Source organism: Phaseolus vulgaris, chromosome 10 (assembly GCF_051622355.1).
Source record: "Phaseolus vulgaris cultivar YP4 chromosome 10, ASM5162235v1, whole genome shotgun sequence".
Classification (NCBI taxonomy): Eukaryota; Viridiplantae; Streptophyta; class Magnoliopsida; order Fabales; family Fabaceae; genus Phaseolus; species Phaseolus vulgaris.
In genome coordinates, this window is record NC_143507.1 from 10,381,442 (window position 1) to 10,389,624 (window position 8,183).

At 34.0% G+C, this 8,183-nt stretch overlaps 1 pseudogene across 1 annotated transcript in view; it reads left to right on the forward strand.

Moving 5' to 3' along the window:
• LOC137813844 (disease resistance protein Roq1-like) overlaps window positions 1-8,183 on the forward strand; it is a 61,978-nt pseudogene that overhangs the window by 30,375 nt on the left and 23,420 nt on the right. Inside the window, exons 3-5 of the transcript XR_016516186.1 lie at window positions 1,859-2,504; window positions 2,610-2,882; window positions 3,027-3,809. The product of XR_016516186.1 is annotated as a disease resistance protein Roq1-like (transcript). The remainder of the gene's footprint in view (window positions 1-1,858; window positions 2,505-2,609; window positions 2,883-3,026; window positions 3,810-8,183) is intronic.

Sequence of the window (8,183 nt, forward strand, 5' to 3'; positions counted from 1 at the left end):
TCTTCTTTGATAACCTGCATAGGCACAAAAGGTCCACTGACCACTGCATCCCAAATACCCATGTCAATAGATTCCATGAAGATTTTCATTCTAATTTTCCAGAATGCATAATTCACACCACCAAATATTAGAGGTCTATTAATAGACGCACCTTCAGCAAAAGGCATTAAACTTAGACATAATGCACACACTTGAGTAAAATACAAGTCCTAGCTCTTGATACCTATTGTTGGGTTTATTAGTGTCTAAGTTCAAAAGGGGAGGGGTGAATTGAAGCTATAAAATTTTCACAATACACACTGGTTTACAATATATCAAGAGAAAATGAACAATTTGATTTTAAAAGGAACAAATTGATTCTTCAAAACACTTTAACACAATCAGAACTTATTCATATTAAGACTGCGATCAAACAGGAAAGGTTGACAAAACCAGATTGGTTACTCCAAGAAACCCTATCAAGGACTGACTAACACAACCACCTTTACAAACAAGAATTAAAGGAAGGATAACACCTGAAAGAAGATGCAAAAACAAAAACTAGTTGTCCCAATTGCAGCAAAAACAGTACCAACACCTTCACCAAGATCAAGGTTTTCCTAGAACAAGCACACTTGAAGATCTCTTTGAAAAACCTTTCAAAAACGCATTCCAATCCTTTTTCTCACACAGAAAATGTTTAATCTTTGTTAAGACTGTGATTGCTCAACAACCTTTCATGTGAGAAAAGCTTTTCATTATATAGAAATAAGTTTCTAACAACTTTTCATAAAACAGTTAAAAAGCTGTTATAAAAACAACAAATTGAATTTAAAACTAACAAATTAATTTTTTAGGAAAACTGCTAGCTAAGCTTAACCAAAATAATTAACTGATCTGTACTTTTGGTTCCCTAACAGAATTTCGAAAATCCTTTCAGCAGAACAAAATTAAACCTATTGTTTTTCAAGCAAATAGATTTATTTTTTTGCAGTATTCTGATTCTTGAGAAAACTCTAAAAAGCTTTTTGAAAAACATTTAACCACTTCATGTGCTTGATCTTTCCCCCTTGATTAGGCATCTAGGATAGGTCATGTAGCAAAAGGCAACCTGAAACCCACACTAGCCTAAAAACAAGATCAACTAAAACACATTACAATCTTCAAAGCAAACTAACTATTTTCTACAACAAACTCACACTAAGACTATGTAGAGAAGAAACTTCATCCATCTTCAACAATCCCCCCCTGTTTGATGGAGACAAATCCCTTTTGCTTTGCATAGCTTTCAAGGAAAGTCATGATCAATACCTGTACTGCACTAGGTTCCAGTATATGCATAAAAAACTGTTAGATGTAAAACAGAACATAACATATTTGAGTATTGTTATACCTCCTTGAAGGTTTAATACTTGAACCACATCAACATACATGAGCTATTCTTCAACTATCATAACCTATATCAAGCTATTTTCCTTCCAATTTGGATTCATCAAACAGAATGGGAGCATGGAAGAAAAGAAACACACCATAGCCATACATGATAGTTCAACATAAAACAACATAAAGTTCTATTACAAACAGGAAACAAAACATAACTAGTGCAGAAAATCAGAAACCAAATTGTTCAACAGAGACTTGGGTCTCCATTAATTCTTCACCTTCTTCACCCAACTTCTTTTGCACCCAACTTCCTTTTTACCGAACTTCTTCCTCACCATTAATTTACCTACATTTCTCACTCACTCTTCTAAAACATCTCCTTTTCTCCCTTCCCTTTATTTATTCTCTTCTCCCTCTTACTGTCCTAAAGGAATGTCTCCCATCCCTTTTTTCGCTTTCACCTCTCTCAATTTCTAGTTGTTCACAGGGAACAGAGATATACGTAGATGTGTAGGTGGAGGGAGCAGAATCATCATAATCTCAAGGGATGAACATATATTGAAGACACATAAAGTGGATGATGTTTATCAAGTCCAACCGTTGAGGGAAAAAAATGCTATGCAGTTGTTTTGTAAAAATGCTTTCAAAGTTAATTATATATTGGGTGATTATGTAAACTTGGCATGTGACGTACTTTTTCATGCTCAAGGCCATCCCTTGGCAATTGAAGTAATTGGGTCATCTTTGTTTGGTCGAAATGTCTCACAATGGAGAAGTACATTGGATAGGCTAAGACATAACAAGGATAGAAATATTGTGGATGTTTTACGTATAAGTTTTGATCACCTAGAAGAAGACAAAAAAGAAATATTTTTAGATATTGCATGCTTCATTGCTGATAATATTCATGGTAAGGGTGATGTGGAGAAATTCTTAAGCTTTCATGGATTTGATTACGCAAATGGCATACTAGCTGTAATTGAGAAATCTCTAATAACATGTGAATATGGGGATATTTGTATGCATAGGTTGTTGATGGATTTGGGGAAGAGTGTTGTTAGAAAAAATCACCTAACAAGCCTCTAAAGTGGAGTAGGTTGTGGGATTACAAAGATTTCGAGAAAACTATGTTAGAGAATTAGGTAAAATTAATTGAGTCAGTATAAATCTTACATTGCCATTTTTTCTAGAATATGAAAACTCTTCGAAAAGTATTATAATGTTATTCTTTCTCTGTAATGTTGTAGGCAACTGAAAATCTTGAAGTCATATATATTGAAAAGTATTGGCATGAAGAGAGTGTGAGGGCAGATGGTCTATAAAAAATTAGACACCTTAACTTGCTTCATCTTAGGGATGTGAAATTTTCAAGAAGTCTCAATCATCTTTTGAATGAACTAGCATATTTTAATTGGAGGGAATATTCTTTTAAATGTTTGCCTCAAAGTTTTCAACCAGAAAAACTAGTCGAGTTACACCTTTTTGGGAGCAGTATCAAACAACTATGGAAAGGCATAAAGGTAATGTGTATTAATTTTTCTATTTTTTTTAAATAAACCAAATAAATGACAAACAATGTCTTTTAGTTTCCTTTTTTCTTTAACTAATTAAAGAAAATCCAAATTTCATTATTAATTTTGTCTTATATTTGCTAATCACTGTAGCCATTGCACAATTTAAAGCTTTTGAATCTCTCTTTCAACAAATATCTAGTTGAGATGTCGGATGTTAGAGAGGCCCTAAATCTTGAAAGGATATATCTTGAAGGATGCATAAAGCTCGAAAAACTAAATCCATTGATCGGTCTTTTGAGAAGTCTTGCTATTTTGAATTTGAGAAACTGCAAAAACCTAGTAAGCTTATCCAATACCATATTGGGGCTGTATTCTCTTGAATATTTGAATGTCTCTGGATGTTCAAAACTGTATAATAATGAGTTATTAGATGAACAAAGGAACACAAGGCATTTGAAGAAGCTTTGTTTAGCAGAAGCTCCTATTCTTTCCCAGTCAACATCCTTTTTCATAAACAAAATGTTGTTGCGGCCTTCAAATTTGTTGTTGCCTTCCATTCCTACTTTCCCTTGTTTGCTCACTTGTTTGCGTGAACTCGATCTAAGCTTCTGTAACTTAATTCGAATCCCTGATGCCATTGGGAAGTTAAGGTGCCTTGAACGGCTAAATTTGAAGGGAAACAATTTTACTAAACTTCCTAACCTGCATAACCTTGTCAGATTGTATCATTTAAACTTACAACATTGCAAACAATTCACACACTTGCCCGTTCTCCCTTTGCAAACCGAATGTTCCTCAGAAATTTTCAAGCTTCCACTATCATATTACAAAGATGAAGATCTGGTAGGATTAATGATTTACAACTGCCCAAAATTAGTTGAGAGGGAACACTGTACTAGCTTTATTTTTTCGTGGATGATTCAAATTTTTCAGGTGTGCATGCTCCTTCCTTCCTCTTCCCTTCTTTTAATCTTTTTTTTCCGAAAATAGATACTGACGCTTAAGTGTGTAGTCTTTTGAGGCGAGGTGCTTCGAAAATAGGCAATTTAATTTCAGGACTCCATGTGTTGGAAGTGTTATCCCAGGAAGTGAAATACCGAGGTGGTTCAACAATCAGTTTGTGGTGAGCATGGACAATTCAATAAGGATTGATGTCTCTCCTCTTATGCATGATAATAATTGTATTGGTGTTATCTGTTGTGCAATATTCCATATTGACTTTGGTGGGAGTTATGATAAAGTTATATATCATAAAGCTAAAATTCCTCCAGTCGATTTGAGAGGAGATCTAGTCATTGACCAGTCATATCATTTGTGGCTATTTTATTTGTCTCGTCAAGAGTTTTTTGCAGAACATTGTAATTGGAGATGGTACTCATTTCATAATGGTGTTATTGGTATGGAATTTAGGGAATTGATCAGGGACTGGAGCCAAATCGGCTCGATAGAAAAGCAATATGTTAAGGCCTATATAAATAAATATGGGTATCGGTGGGTATATGAGAAAGATCGACAACTACCAAACACAGGTACTTATTATTACTACATAGATTCATTTTATTTTTGTTTTCTTCTATTGTGTCTTACAATGCATTTGAGATTTGGATCCACAAAGTTATTGTCCTGTGCTGCAACATGTGAGGGAGTTACTAACTTCACTATTTAATAAGAGCTCAAATAACAACAAAGTCTATTTTAGTAATAAGATTATAAAGAAAATGAACCAAAAATACTCTTTAAGATCATCATACTTGCTCCATGCTGAGTGTGGAGCCTTTTCATGTCTGTTTTTCCTAGCTTCCTAGATTAATCAACATGCTACAAAAATCGTTGATGAAGGTACGTGAGGTATTATCATTATGTCATGAGAGACCAAATCTTACCTTTTCAATTACTCGAGTACAAAGGACTTATAACATTGCAGAGGAATGCCTCATTATCCCTTGTTTTGTAAAATTCATTGTTTTAGTTAGTGCAGTGAGATAATCTGAAATGAACAAAGATTAAGGAAAAAAGGTGTCTATTGTGATTTTTATAATAGTTTATCTCATACACTAGTGCAAATTGGCGAATGACGATGGTTAATAATGATAGTTTTTGGTTAATCACCGTAAAAGAAGATGTCTTGGCAGAGTGGTGAATAAATCAAAGTTTCAACAACGATTTTAATCTAAATCGTTGCTAAAAATGGTGAAATAAATTAAAGAAAGACGATTTTTGAATGGATTGTCGATGAAAAAACAAAAAAGGTAATGACTTTTAGATGATCAATTTCTAACAAGTTCGTTTAACTACAAATGGAATGAATTTGTTTGATAATTTGTGTACTAATCACAATTCGTAGTCTGTTTTCAATCACCAATTTACTAGTTATTTATAACTTACTTCCTAGATTGAACACCTTGGTCGTGTGCATATTGCAAAATCAAGGGTGGACTTCCCACAATTCTTTGGAACATCTTGACACGAGTACTTTTCTAAGGCATTTAGCCAAGAAGCTAATTTAAAATTGAGGTAGTAGATCACGTAGGAGTTAACATGGGAGGTTACTCAAGAGGTGAGGCAAGAGCTTATGTAGCACCTAGAGACCTTAAGTCTTTCACAACACAACTCTTGCACAGAAGACCTTTGTGCCTCCCACAATTACAGTTAGCGCAAAGATGTTGAACAAAGTGCTTTGATGTCTCCATATCCAAGAGGAATGCTTGAAGACCTTGTTGTTGGTTGTGTGTGTGTCTAGAAGTCTTTGAATTTGTTAATCCACTCTTTAAGATGATCCAAGGTTAATTAAATCTTATTCCTTTTTAAAAAGATGAGTTTTCTAAAGAGTGTGAAATTTCAACCTGTTGAAATGTCGATTCAACCTGTTGTTTGACGCTTAGTGGATTTTGAAGAGAGTTTGAAAAGCTTGGCTTTGTTTGATTTTGTTGTCAAACTAATTCAACTGGTTGTTTTTTTGAAAACCGTAACAGATTTCTGTTAAGTTGTACCAATCTGTTTTAAATGATTCAAACTGCTTTTGGTTCTTGAATTAAATTCTTTGACCATATGATTGGAGTAAGGTTGTTTTATGCTCCTGGTCATTAACTCAGAAAGAGAGATAAATCAAAATCAATTTTCAAGATTTCAAAGAGCTTTTGGATCATCTCAAGTGTGGAATATGATTGTCTTGTAATTCTGAATTGTAATCTTTGATTTACCCAGGTATATTCTATTCCCTTCTTCCTTAAACATTGTATTTGCATGTGTTCTGGTGTGGTGCAGTTTCAAAAAGTGTGTTATGGAAACTGTGTGGTTTGCCAAGAGTGGTGTGTTCTTGAAGGGTTCAAGATTATCATTCTTGGTGTGTTGTTTGTAATCTAGGGTTTATTACATAGTGAATTCTCACTAGTTAGCTAAGAACTGGATGTAGATTTTGGTAAAGAGTGAACCAGTATAAACATCTTGTGTGAATCTCTCTATCCTTACACTCATTAAACTGCTTTAGCTTTGATTTTCTAAACTCCTGATATAAACAACCGGTTGTTTCGTAAAAACAACTCGTTGATTTTCTGGAATCAAACTAAAAACAGTTTTCTTTTTGGTTGAACAGTTTTCTAATTGGTTGATTCTTCATAGTCTTTCACTCTACCTTCAATACTTGCAAAAATATTTCAAAAATAATTCATCCCCCTCTTTTTAAAGGCCTTTAATTCTAACAATTGACATTAAGAGTTGAGTTCTTGAAAGTTACTAAAGTTTCAATCCTAAAACCTTTTTAAAATGGCTGAAAAACTACCCTTTGGGGAGGGTGCTTCTATTAACAGGCCACCTCTGTTTTGTGGATTGAATTATCAATTTTGGAAGGTTAGAATGAAAATCTTTGTTGAATCAATTGATAGAGGAATCTGGGATGCTATTGTAAATGATCCTTTTGTACCTAAGCATGAAAAGATGATGTTTTCATTGGAAAACCTTGGTTCCAATGGACTGAGCTTGAAAATAAAAAGGCTCAATATTATTGCATTGCCAAGAACATCACCTCTGTCTTAAATTCTTATGAGTTTTTCAGGGTATCACAATGTGCTTCTACAAAAGAGATGTGGGACATCCTTGAGGTTACCCATGAAGGCACCACTAATGTGAAGAGGGCAAGGAAGCATGCCTTGACCCAAGAATATGAAATGTTCAGAATGTTAAAGGGGGAAACCATCTCAGATGTGCAGAAAAGATTCACCCACATTGTGAATCTTCTCATCAGCCTTGGCAGGATCTTTGAAAGGGAGGAGCTGAACATCAAGATCCTCAAATGCTTGGATAGATCATGGCAACCAAAGGTCACTGCAATTTCTGAATCAAAGGATTTCACAACCTTGACCACAACCTCCTTTTTGGTAAGCTAAGAGAGCACGAACTTGAGATGAACTGACTGAATGACCAAGAACATGAAGAAAAGCATGTGAGAAGCATTGCTTTAAGAGTTGTTGGTCATAAAGATGGTCAAGACTGAAGTGAGGACAATGATGGTGAGACCCCCAACTTGCTCACAAGAAAGTTTAGCAAATTCTTTAAAAAGAACAATCGGGACAAGAACCAATCTTCAAACATGTATAATAGTAAGAAAGTGAATAAATTCAATTCTACATACTATACTTGTTTTGGATGTGGTAAACAGGGTCATATCAAAGCCATTTTTCCAAATATTGAGAGTAAGGAGAGAGGGGCAAGCAAGAAGATTGAAAGGAAGGGCAAAGCAAAAAGAGCCTACCTGGCTTCGCAATATAATGATGATTCTTCCTCAAGCTCATCATTAAAGGAAGATGAACAGGAAAATCTGTGTTTTATGGTAAAGGAAGAATAAAAAAACAAGTAGTGTAAGTTTTGACACTTCCCTAAACTTTGAAAATTATAACAAACTTCTTGATGCTTTCAAAAAGACTCATAAAGAAGTTAATATATTGACCCTTTTGAACAACCGCGTGAAAGGCTTAAATAATTGGTTGGAAAACATAGTCAAGACCTTGGAAGAAGAGTTGAGACATTCAAAAACTGATTTTGAAAACCTTTAAATGATTTACAAGAACTCTTCTTACAAGTGTGACTCTAGCTTTTGTAAAAATTCTATAAAAATACCCTTTTTGGAATAGTGTAGTGCATCGATTGCAATTATTTAAAAAAAATAAATCAATCAGTTATAAATTAATCAAATTTATATGAATTGGCTAGACTTACAAATAATCAAGGATTAATAAATTTTGGTTGAGAGAAATAAAAACGTTTTCTGTATTTTAATTCTTTTTTTAATAAATTTATATTAAATTCAATGTC